The sequence below is a fragment of the Cervus elaphus genome, chromosome 20, assembly GCF_910594005.1.
Source record: "Cervus elaphus chromosome 20, mCerEla1.1, whole genome shotgun sequence".
NCBI classification, from domain to species: Eukaryota; Metazoa; Chordata; class Mammalia; order Artiodactyla; family Cervidae; genus Cervus; species Cervus elaphus.
Window position 1 is genome coordinate 75,120,650 of NC_057834.1, and position 12,862 is coordinate 75,133,511.

Here is a 12,862-nt window from a genome sequence, read left to right on the forward strand (position 1 = left end):
TGTATCTTGGTAACATCGCGAGCATATGAAATGCGGATCTTAATTGAATATCAGGAATGATATAACTTGGAAATTTAAGCAAGGATATTTTCCATCAGTGAAAAAAGGCCATTTTAATACATTTCACATTTTTCAGATCTCTTTTGCCCTTTTCCCAATGTCATATTTATAGTCTGATGGAGGGATACAATTGAGAAAATTACCTATATATAAAAAGTCAAATTTAAGATATAAAAATTCTGCAATTCTGATAAATTTTATGTTCACTTTTTCCTTGATCTAAACAGAGTATTCTAAAACAGTCAACAGACTGTCTAGGGGACACATTTTTATATACATGTTATTTTTGTTTAGAAATTGTAAGCTAGTGCGAAGTGAAAATGACCTTGACTATTGCACTTATTTGTTGGTAGAAATAATAGCCTTTTAGCATCTGGATTCAGGTATCTTCTCTCCTAATCGCACAACTTTCATAAATTTCAAAACAAGGATTTGGATTGAATAAAAATAGGAAGCCAGTGCTTCCTACATGTCCTCCACATGTGTTCATGTGGAGTATTTATGCAATGTTATGACTTGGTTATAATCTGTAATTCTTAGTTGTTATTTCAATTGCAACTATAATTTTTAGATTAATGGTTATATTTTTGGTAAGAATACATGAAAAGTTTTATGTTCATGATTGAAAGGAGCATCATTAAACGTTCATTATTACCACTCAAATTAGTTGTCATGTGCTACATAAAAACGGTTACCTGTTATCATTTCACTGGTTTAGGTTCAGCAGTAAGTGAACAGCAATATATATCTCATATCAGTAGGGAATTTTTGTTGGGGAACAGAAAGAGAAATGATTTTAAAACCCATTTGACATATTTATGTTGACAAATTATTTAAAGGAATTACTGCTTTGTCAATAAACATGTTTGTATATTGGAATAGGATTGTGTTTGGATTTACTTCTAGCTGTTTAATTACTCTGTGATTGTGAAAAACAGTGCTTATTCATATGGTTATGAGTAAAAAAAGAAATACACAGGTTGAGATGTTTTAGTTTTTTGCAGACACCTAACCTTGCCATGAAAAAACACTTTTCACTTTTGTAAGTGAGCACTGAAATCTTGCTTTTTCAGCTAAGCTAGATTGTATAATTTGTTACAGTTTTCCCCATCTACAACAAATTATTCTTAAGAAAAACAAAGCAAAAAGTAAAATGAGAGATGGATGTTTATGAATGTTGTAGAGATGTCTCTTCAACTCCTTTTGGAAAGATATAAAATGAAAATAAATATACATATATTTTAGTGTAAAAACAGTTTGCTTTTTTCTTTCAAATACCTTAGTATGCCAGTTCACTTGTGTGAAGACATTAGGACAGCCACACGGTTCTTTTGATCACATATATGAATCATTCCATACTCCTCAGTAATTTAAATTGGTTCTTTTTCTATAGAAAGAAAACCCCATATATTTGATTCTGGTCTCACCTAACTTTAAGCTTTTTTTATTAAAGAGTCAAATTGTAGCTGATGAAGACATTTTGCATTTTTTCACATTGCATCTGGACTCTTCATAATGATGGTTTATTCTATTTTATTTAATTTTTTTTCCTGCATGGAGAAGAGGAAAAACATATAGGTCCATGAATCAATCTAGATAATGGGGAAGGCTGAATGTAATAAATAATACAGTAACAACCCTAAACTAATGAGCTGTTGCTAAGGTACGTTTCATAGGCTCATCCTCTATGTAAAAAGTCACTAATAACCCCTTGGTGTAATCAGATGATAAAGCTTTGCCATAAGGCAACACCTGTGCAATTAGAACCGCAGATTCTTTTGCACGTTTCATTAATTTCAGGATTTTGTAAAGGCACAATGACTACACTAATAATCTAGTCTACTTGACTCCATGTCTACTGGAAACAAAGTGTCTAATTAGATAAAGGTAATTAATTAGAGATAAATGGAACTAATCAGGCTCAGTTAACACTAATTCTCTAAATTAAGACATTTTGGGACACCTACTATCCCGCTGACTTTGATATTTTGCATTAAGACTAGGTTCTAGAGGAACAGAAAACACTGGCATTTGAGAACTGAGAAGTCCTTTGATAGCATATTTAGGCATCTGAAGCTGAAGGAGCGTTTCCTTTCATACTGTGCTATTTCACCACCTTTCTGTTGCTGCTTAAAGAATTCACTTTGTAGTTATTCCAATCTGTGTTAGTCTCCATATAAATTTTAATAACCTTTGCTATCATTTTTATTATCTGTCTAGCCCACCAGTAGAAGAAAATTACAAGTTGTTCTCTCTTAAATAAAGACTTAACTTGTTACATTAAGGAAATGTCAAGACTCATCAGACTATATCCTAAAATTCCAGTCCTTTAAAGAGAACAAACACCTAAAATTCTGATCCTTTAATTCTGATTCTTTAAAAAGAAGAAACCTCTGCTTTGCACTGTTAGACTGAAAATTCAATGATGTTGGGGGAAGAGCATGGACTTTGAAGTCAAAAGACCTGAATTCAGATTTTTGCTCTCTTTCTAAATGAGTGATCTTAGAAAGATACTTAACCTTCCTGAGTTCCTCTGATTGTAAAGTGGAAAGAATACTGATGCTAACTTTGTGGGGTTGTTGTGAACTTTACGGGGTTGTTGAGTGAGGTAAAGGTTGGTTGTTATACCTGTTAGGCTGAGATTGCACACATAACTTAGTGCCATATCTTGATTGACTACAAGATTAAGTATCAAAAATATTACATCTTCATCTCCACCCTATGATCATCTTTGAGCTACATTTATACATGCAGCACGGGAGAAATTAAGAATTTTCTCCCAAATAGTGAAATCAGGAAAAAAATCCCCCAAATTCTTTCTCTGTCTTGGTTTTCTATATTGATGTAGTTAACCCTATTGGCAGGTTATTCCACAGTCCACAAGAAATGGACAGTTTGCCCCCGAATTGAACTCTGGGATGTATGTAGCTTAATATGAAGTGGATGTTTGAATCTTCCTTCTATAATTTCTCTGGGCTCTGGCCTTTCTTCTTTCTGGTCTTTGTCCTCACTTATCTGGACTACTGCTAGATTGTTCTAATAGTCTCCTAATATCCTTGCTTTCATTTCTTTCTCTTTTAATTCAATGTCTTGTGATTCATTGCTGTCAACTTGATCTTCCTCACAGAGCACTTTCCTCATTCGTTCTCTCAACTAGATCATAAGAAGATTCTGCATTAAGCTAAGACTCCATAATGCAGGCAGGCATAACATCTATATCTGGTTCATATTATTTAAGTAGCCTATCTCCTGCTCTCCCTTGTCAGTGGTGGCTTTTATTGCAGGCAAGCCAGGCTTACTTTTTTTGTTTAATTAATTTATTATTTTAATTGGAGGCTAATTACTTTACAATATTATGTTGGTTTTTGCCATACATTCGCATGAATCAGCCATGAGTGTAGATGTGTCCCCCATCCTGAACCCCCCTCTCACCTCCCTCCCCATCCCATCCCTCTGGGTTGTCCCAGTGCACCAGCTTTGAGTGCCCTGTTTCATGCACCAAACTTGGACTGGTGATCTATTTCACATATGGTAATATACATGTTTCAATGCTATTCTCTCAGATCATCCCACCCTCGCCTTCTACCGCATCCCACAGAGTCCAAAAGTCTGTTCTTTATATCTGTGTCTCTTGCTGTCTTGCATATAGGGTCATCGTTGCCATCTTTCTAAATTCCATATATATGCATTAATATACTATATTGGTGTTTTTCTTTCTGACTTACTTCACTTTGTATAGTAGGCTCCAGTTTCATCCACCTCAATAGAACTGATTCAAATGTATTCTTTTTAATAGCCGAGTAATATTCCGCTGTGTATATATACCACAGCTTTCTTATCCATTTGTCTGCCAGTGGGCATCTAGGTTGCTTCCATGTCCTGGCTATTATAAACAGTGCTGTGATGAACATTGGGGTACACGTGTCTCTTTCAGATCTGGTTTCCTCAGTGTGTATACCCAGCAGTGGGATTGCTGGGTTGTATGGCAGATCTATTTTCAGTTTTTTAAGGAATCTCTGCACTGTTCTCCATAGTGGCTCTACTAGTTTACATTCCCACCAACAATGTAAGAAGGTTCCCTTTTAAGCCCTTGTCAAGCATTTATTGTTTGTAGACTTTGATAGCAGCCACTGTGACCTGTGTGAGATGATACCTCATTGTGGTTTTGATTTGCATTTCTCTGGTAATGATTGGTGTTGAGCCAGGCTTACTGTTCTTTCTCTCTCCTTTCATGCTCTTATTCCACCTGAAAACTTCGCTTCTTTTAAGAGTTATTTCAAAGCCTGCATTTCTCCCGAGGCCTACCTTGACAATTATGGTCTGCCAAGAGCATCCTCATCTCTCAAGGCCCATGGTGGCCCTCAATGGCACCACACTGATGAGATGTCTTGGTTAGGAACCATATCCTACTTGTGTGGAACATCAAAGCAAGAGAGAAAACAAAAGAGAAAAAGAATAAAAATTAAAAAGCAAATGAGAAAAAATTTTTAGAAAAGCAGTTCATGAAGATGTAAATGCCAGTATCTATAGATGAGCACAGGTGGAGAAAGGGCTTAGATTTGGGAGGGGCTGAGAGAGTAGTGGAGAGGAGAAAGGAGGGAGGTGATAAGGAGAGATTCTGGGGTAGAGAGGAGGGACTCTTCAAATCCTGAGGCCATTTTCATTCCTGGAAGAGAAGTTTACCATCTCAGGAAGTGGCATGGATCTAGCTCTATAATGAGACAGTTGAAAGTTTTCTGAAATTGCACCTTCATGAAGCAAATTGTCCTTCCTGGCAGACATGTTTAATCTTGTGATGGAAAAAAATTGTTTTAGGATAAGACCTCTGCATGACTACTGGGTGTGTGTGAGTGTGCATATGTGCACCCTGGGTGAGAAGAGGTACTCTAGGCAAGAGAGAGGAAATCTGGGGCCTGGGAGACTGTGCCCAGGAAGTGAGGGGCAGCAAGCTAGTCATTCACTGCTTTGCCTGGAACCCAAGGGTATCCTGAGAGCTAGAGCAGATGCCCTCTTACATGGCGGAGATCCTAATACAAAGTAGCTTCTTACCCAGTTCCTGGAAATTTACCATCACGATTTCTTTCCAGTGTCTCAAGGCTTCTGATTACTGCTTCAAGACAGATGCTTCTGGGAGAAGTAATCCACTACATCATAGGGTTTATTAGACTTCCTGAGAGCAACTTTTGTTATATGACAAGGATGAGGGCAGATGGGGAAGAACTTGCCTCTGGACGCAAACAATATAGAAGGAGAACAGAAATCACCCAGACATACTACATTCTTCACTTCCGACTATTCATGCAGGAAGTTCTGTGCGTGCTCCCAAGCTCTCTTGCCTTAATCCCCAACACCAGCATAATCACAGATGCCTCTGCAAGGTGCCTGGTGCAGCAGCGGTGCTCAATAAATATATGGACGAATGAAGGAATAACTTCTCAGTGGGTCTGTTCATCCAGGTTTGGTCCTTTGCAACCCATGTGTCAGCATGCTGCTTTCCTAATGATCCATCTACAGCCCAGTTTGATTTACAGTCTTTAAAAATCTTTCATGACACCATGCTACTTATAGGATCAAGTCCAACCTACTTAGCTTGGAATACAAGATCTTTCATGATCTCCTGCAGCCTCTCCCCTTCCTAATCTGACATCTCAAAGAAAACCCGATGTGTGCAGCTACACATTGGCACGTGCCCTCAGACTCGAGCCAAACAGACTGAACCACTTCTGGGTCCAGGATCACCTGAGACATTTATACCATGCACTGTCTGAGTTATTTCTTCCTGGAACACTGTCTACCCTATCCTGTGTCCACCTGGAAAACATGTTCTGGAAAACATGTCCTGTCATCTTATATTTATTTTATTTCTTTTTTGGGGGAGTTGTGCTTGTGCTAGGTCTCTGTTGCTGTGCACAGGTTCTCTCTAGTTGCAGCAGGTGGGGGCTACTCTCTAGTCATGGTGCCGGGGCTTCTTGCTGCAGTACCTTCTCTTACTGTGCAGCGCAGGCTCCAGGGCGAGCAGGCTTCCCTAGTTGGAGCATGCGGGTGCAGTAGTTGTGCCACACGGGCTTAGTTGCCCTGCAGCATGTGGAATCTTCCCAGACCAGGGATTAAACCTGTGTTCCCTGCATTGGCAGGCAGAGTCTTATCCACTGGACCACCAGGGAAGTTCCTCAAGGTCAGATTAAATGCCTCTTCGTCAGTGAAGCCCTCATGAGCTCCTAAATTGAGGTGCTGCTACTGCTACTGCTAAGTCACTTCAGTCGTGTCCGACTCTGTGCGACCCCATCCCTGGGATTCTCCAGGCAAGAACACTGGAGTGGGTTGCCATTTCCTTCTCCAACGCATAAAAGTGAAACGTGAAAGTGAAGTTGCTCAGTCATGTCCGACTCTTCGCGACCTCACGGACTGCAGCCTACCAGGCTTCTCTGTCCATGGGATTTCCCAGGCCAGAGTACTGGAGTGGGGTGCCATTGCCTTCTCCGAATTGAGGTGCTAGTCTCTTCCAATTGCCCTCTAACTCTGTAATTGTACCAGTCACAACGGAATGGAATTTATGTGTTGACATGAGTATCTCTCCTCTATCTTATCATCATGACCACTTATATCTTATTTGTCATTATATCTTCACACTGGGCATCTATTATGCTCTTATGTGTGTGTGTGTGTGTGTGCATATGTGTGCAATAGTCTCCTGTGTCCATGGGATTTCCCAGGCAAGAATATTGGAGTGGGTTGCCATTTCCTCCTCCAGGGGATCTTCCCAACCCAGGGATCGAACCCACATCTCTTGCATCTCCTGCATTATCAAGCAGATTCTTTACCACTAGCGCCACCTGGGAAGATGTGCTCTTAATAAATTTTTAATTGCAAATTTAGGCTGAGACAGCTTAAAACCAGATTCCTTTACTTCTTTCTTTTAAAAAAATTTTTGTTCCATCTTTTTTCAAGAAATTGTCCTGGGATAACATTATCTCAGTTACTTTCTTTGTAAAACAAGAGCATAATTAAAACTATGAGCCCTTTTTAGATTGCCTAGCTGAACATCTAGGCTCCAGAGTGAAGCCCTATAAAAGGCCATCCACTTCCACTCTCTGTGTCTGGAAAAGGCCTTAAACTCCACGTCTACTGTCTGGGAGGGTGCAGTAGCACCTGCCCCCTTCCCCCTGCAGGGACTGTTGGGCAAAAGGCAGCCTTGTTTCTCCCATGGGTGTGCTCTGACATGGATTTGCATCTGGCCTGGAAAATCCCATGGACAGAGGAGCCTGGCAGGCTACAGTCCATGGGGTCACAAAGAGTCGGACACGACTGAGCAACTTCACTCTGGAGGGGCAGGCGAGTGAGGTCCACTGGACAGATGCCCAGTAACCGTGAGGATCCTACCCACAGCACCATTTCTGCTTCCCCTTGTCTTGGAGGCTTCTGTTTACTGTTCACTTCTGTTATGTCCAGGTGGGCTTCCTTGTGATGTAAGTTCAGTCCATTATCTGGTCCACAACCCAGACAGTTCGCAGATACAACTCTTGTCTAAAGCAGCCCAGCAAGATGTCCCCAGAATATAATCTCTGTCCTTAGAGACAGCGGTAAGTTTTCCATCCTCCTCTAGGTTTCCTAAGAGACAAGAAGGCTGGCTTTGATGTGACCTACATATTCTAGTGCCTCTTTAGGAAGGAGTGCTCACTCTCCCCATTATTCATAGAGACAGTCAGCTTTTCAGATGGGAAACTGAAGAAAACAAATAGCATAGGGATAGATGAATGTCAGCAACCAGTGCCTTCAGCCTCGAAAGATCAAGTTCTGAATTCTCTTCCACGTAGCCACTTAATCCTTCTTATATCTGAGAGTGAAGTTACCAAAGGGAGCAGAATCCTAGCATCCTAATCAAATTGTGTGCCAGGAGCCAAAGCCACTGCTTCCTGGATGATTTCCACAGAAACTGGATTCTTTCATCCCAGCCTAGTGCAGACACGAGCTTCAGTCAGCAGCAAGTGTCTTCCCCACTGGGGTGGACTGACATTATCAAGGGCCAAGTTTTAAAGGCCAGAAAATGCCTGAATCTTGAAACCTGCTGAGGCAACTGAGTCAAGACCCCAAACACTGAATTAGGGCTCAGACGACCTTTTGGTTTAGGTTTAACAATTTTTTTGTCATGTACCGTCAATTATTACAGAGGATTTGTGACTCAGTTGTAGCTTCTTATGAAGTGAATGTTCCTGTTGAGCAATTTGTTACTTAACAAGCCATACACGTTTGGCAGAAACAAAGGGTTTATCCGAAATATTTCTTCATGGGAAAAATACATTCTCTTTCTAGCACACTGAAAGAGTTCATCTAAGTATTCTTCTCATAGGCCAGCCAAGCCAGGGAAAGCATGTTGGGAGAGAAATTTAACTGCTTTGCTGTTGCCAAATATTTAATACTTTAAAGAGGAAGTTCTAAAATTTAATAGTTGATTTTATTATTACTCTTTGGATATAATTAACTAGGGATGCACTTTAAACTGCTCTGTTCTAGCTATTGAAATGGATTTTATGGTTTACACTGGGGGAAAAAACTTTGGTCAGACCATGGGCTGCTCCCTTGGTGCACATTATTAGTCTTTTTAGAGACAAGCAAGCAATTTTGCCGCCATTGGTCTTGTTCAAATAGAGTATGTTTTTCTATGCAATACCCTTGGGAAAGGGTGTCAAGACGGCATTGCCAGTTAGCGGCTGACATAGCTCCTGCATACATGTTGAAAAAACTCCTCAAATAGCAAATGAACACATATATTTCATTTTTTATGTGGCTGATAAAATGTTATATCATTAAGTGAAAAGAACATATTGGTCCCATCCAAGTTGAGTTTAGAACTCGATCTCGCTTCTAATACAAATGAGGGCCCTGGGGCTCCACAGAGCATGCTCTGTAGACACCAAACAGCCATTCAGGACTAGAGAGAAGGCAGGTCTTTATACCCTGAACGCTGACTCTTTAATGGGCTGTTAGCGTATTTTCCATCGGTTCCCAGATATTGAAAAACCAACTGACCTACAGGGGAAGCTGAGTCTTTCTGCATATTTAGTTTGACTTTGTATTGTTACAGTTCAAGCCCCAAATTCTCCTCTCTTTGGTCCCTCAGATTAAAGCATCTATTCACTTGCTTATTCAACAAATAAGTATTGAACAATAAGTGACAAATATGCTACAGGCACTAATCTGAGCTCTTGCAAAAAAGTGTACAAAACAAGTCACCTGCCCTCAAGGAACTTACAATCTGGTGAGGATGATAAATGAATTAAGAAACCAAAATATCTGATCACAAATCAGAAATGCTATAAAGGAAGATTTAGTGCTGAATTCAGAGAGAACTGAGGCCTCAGTGTTCTCATGTACAAACTGTAAATAATTAGACCTACTATGTAGAGTTTGAGGATTAGATGAAACAAGACAATGTACATACATTTCTTAATGCAGTGCTCAGTATGAGGCAAAAGTTTAAGCATATAATTGAATACATGGGAGGATCCATGGTGTATTTGATGGTGACTTGAAAATTGGATAATCGTCCCCCAGGGCTGAATTTCAGCCTTCACATTTTAAAGCCATATCATAGAGAACAGGAACTAGTCATTCTTGGCATTTATTTGGAAGTGTAAGCAAGTGTACTAAGTCGCTTCAACGGTTTACCAATTGGTTTCTTCTGAAGTATCCACCTAGTGTTTTGCTTAGGAATTCTTTCAACTCCTTGGTTTTTTGGCTGCACTAGGTCTTTGTGGCCACATGTGGGATCTAGTTCCCTGACCAGGGATTGAACCCCAGGCCCCTGCATCCGGAGTGTGGAGTCTTAACCACTGGACCATGAGGCAAGTCCCTTGTTTCAGCTCCTTTGAATGGCGTGGTTATCCTCGGGGCCTTTTCAAGAATTCTCTTACAGTGGATGTACTCCCTCTCACTCTAGTTTTGAAAGTGTAGGTGATAAAAGTGCCTGATTCCTAGGGCTCTTTTTCACTTCCTGAGATCTAGAGAGATCCTTGACTTGGGATATCCTACTTACCAGAGATTCATGGACCATTTGTTGTGTGCCCAAATTTAATCTTTAAACAGCTTTGTCAGATGGGTATTATCATTTGCACTTTTAAGTAGGTTGCTCATGGTTATAAAGCTAAAAAGTGAGATAGAATTATTTTATTAACCCACTTATTGAGTACCTGCTGTGTTCCAGGCCTATTCTGGGGAGGATGGTGATTATATACCTTTGAAGAAAGCATGAGGGGAAAACAGTTAAATAAGTAAATAGAATTGTGAGCATGCTATGAAGGAGAGACAGAGAGTGGAAACATGTGACAAGGGGGGGGGCTGCAATCGTAGGCTTCTGTGAGCAACACCTTTTAAATGCAAAGGGCAATGTAGACAAAAGAGTGGGGTGATGCATGGTCTTAAGCTGGGGAAGAGTCTGCGCTAGGCAGATGGAACAGCATGTACAAAAGACCTGAGGCAGAAAAGAACATGGTGTGTCTTCAAGGAATTGCAGAAAGGTAATTGTGCCTGGACTTTAAAGACCCAGGGAGACTGACGCAAGATGAAAATGTTGAAGAAGTTTAGGGACCAAATCACATAGGACCTAGTTGGCTTTGTTAGGGAATGGACTTTATCCTAATCTTAATAAGAAGTCATTAAAGGACTTTAAGCTGAGGAATGATTTAATCTCATTTGAATTTTTTAAAAGATCATGTTGACTGTTCATGAAGAATGGAATGGGAAGGGGAACAACTGAAAAAGCAGGAGTACTAGTTAGGAAGCTGTTGCAATAGTCCAGATAGAAAATAATGGTAATTTAGACGAGAGTGGTAGAGATAGAAAGAAGTGAATGGATTCAAGAGATTTTTAAGTAGACTTTTATTTTGCCATACCGCACAGCATGTGGGATCTTCATTCCCTGTTCAGGGATCAAACCCACCCCCCACTGCATTGGAAGTGCAGAGTCTTAACCACTGGACCACCACCAAGAGAAAAACCTTTTGATTGAATCATTGGGGATGCTTTCGATTTCAAATAATAGAAACTGACTTAGAAAGGCTTCCCCATCAACTGATTTTACCTTCTGCCATATATACTTTAGCTTAAGGGCACTACCCTCATGCTCCCTAGGTGGCTGCTAATAGTTCCAAGGCTACATGCTTTTACATCCTGTTTGGAAAAGAGAGTATCTTTGTTCCAGGATTTCTAGCAAACGTCTCAAGTCTCACTCTGATTAGACCAACTGAAGTCTCATGCACATTTCAGAACCAGTTATTAGGGCTAGGAAGATGGAAGGCTCTGACTGACTTGGCCTAAGTTATGAACTCTACTCTTAGAGCTATGGGGTCAGAGTTCCTGAAACCACGTGGTTCACCAAATAGAAATGGAGACTGTTGAGAAGAGAGAACGGAGGAATATATGCTGGGAGCCAGTTAAGGCCTTCTCTGTTAATGAGTTGAAAGTCAAGATTTAGGGAAATGAGGGACCAGGGTATACCCTGGTGATAATGCTCATTTTAAAATGGGGAGCAAGAGAGGCAGGTTTGTGAAGGAAGATGAGTTCAGGTATGGTTGCAGAGCCTGAGAGACCTCCAGTGATGTCCATCAGGAAATCGGATGGGCCGCCTACAGCTCAGAAAGGAGGTCTTGGCTGAAGACAGAGATTTGTGTGGGTTGAATGACCTGGTCAAAACTTGGGACCTTAATCTGAAAGCATATTTTACATTATTTTTGAAAGGAACATTTAATCACCTAATGGCTATATAGATATTATATATATTATTTTAATGCTTACAACTATTGCTTTCCCATTTTATAGACTGGAAAACTGAGGCATAGAAAGGTTATATTGAAGCTCATAGTGCTAATAGAGTAGCCAGGAGAATCTGGCTCTAGAGCCCTTAATCCCTGTCCACAGGATTCTGCTGTCAGCTGTGGAAACAGGAGGAGAATGACTGAGATGATCACTTGGCCAATCAGGTTCTTTCACAAAACAATATGGTTGCTCCTCAGTTCCCCTGGCATGGTGGTCTTTGGAACTGAATTGCTTCAGAGGTGGCACAACCCTAGAGGTGAACATTCCAGTTTGTGGTGATCCTCTTGGGCCCCAGCATGGCAAGTGGGGAAAGGAGCCTTCATTGTCATTGATGTGAAACAGCTGAGCAAAGCATACGACACAGGCGACGGCAGGAGGGTTCTATGATAGGGGCTTCTGAGCCTCTAGAACATTCTTTTGCCCCATTCTTGCTAAATCCTCATTCTTCTAAACCACTTTTGACAGCACGACAGATCTGGGGAAGGCTGAAATGAGTGTATGCTTCTCTTTTTCCTTAAGCAAAATAGAAATGAGAGTTCTATTCTGTCATTTTGTATTTTCTGTGCCTCTTTGTTCCCATTAGGATGGATAATTAAGAACCAAGGATAAATCCTCTTTTTTTTTTTTTTTTTGTTAAAATACTTTTTTTCTCACCAATGCATAATATCCACAGCTTTTCCTCCCCTTGATGAATGATATCAACAAGCATGGGGAAAGCAACCCCACACCGTGTATTGAATAAGCAAACCTCTGAACTGCTCACATTATTTAGTGAGAGGATTTTTTTCCCCCTGAATCAGATGTTGATCATAATGGTCAAAATAATCCTTGGCACTTTTTCTAAGCTTGCTCATTATCATTCAATATGTTCAACAAAATTATTAAATTTAAAATAATATGGTGCACCTGGTTGAGATGACGGTAAGAGATTTGGCTTCCTGTCTCTTCGTTAAGGATGAATTCAGCCCAAGGGTGTACTAGGAACTTGGCA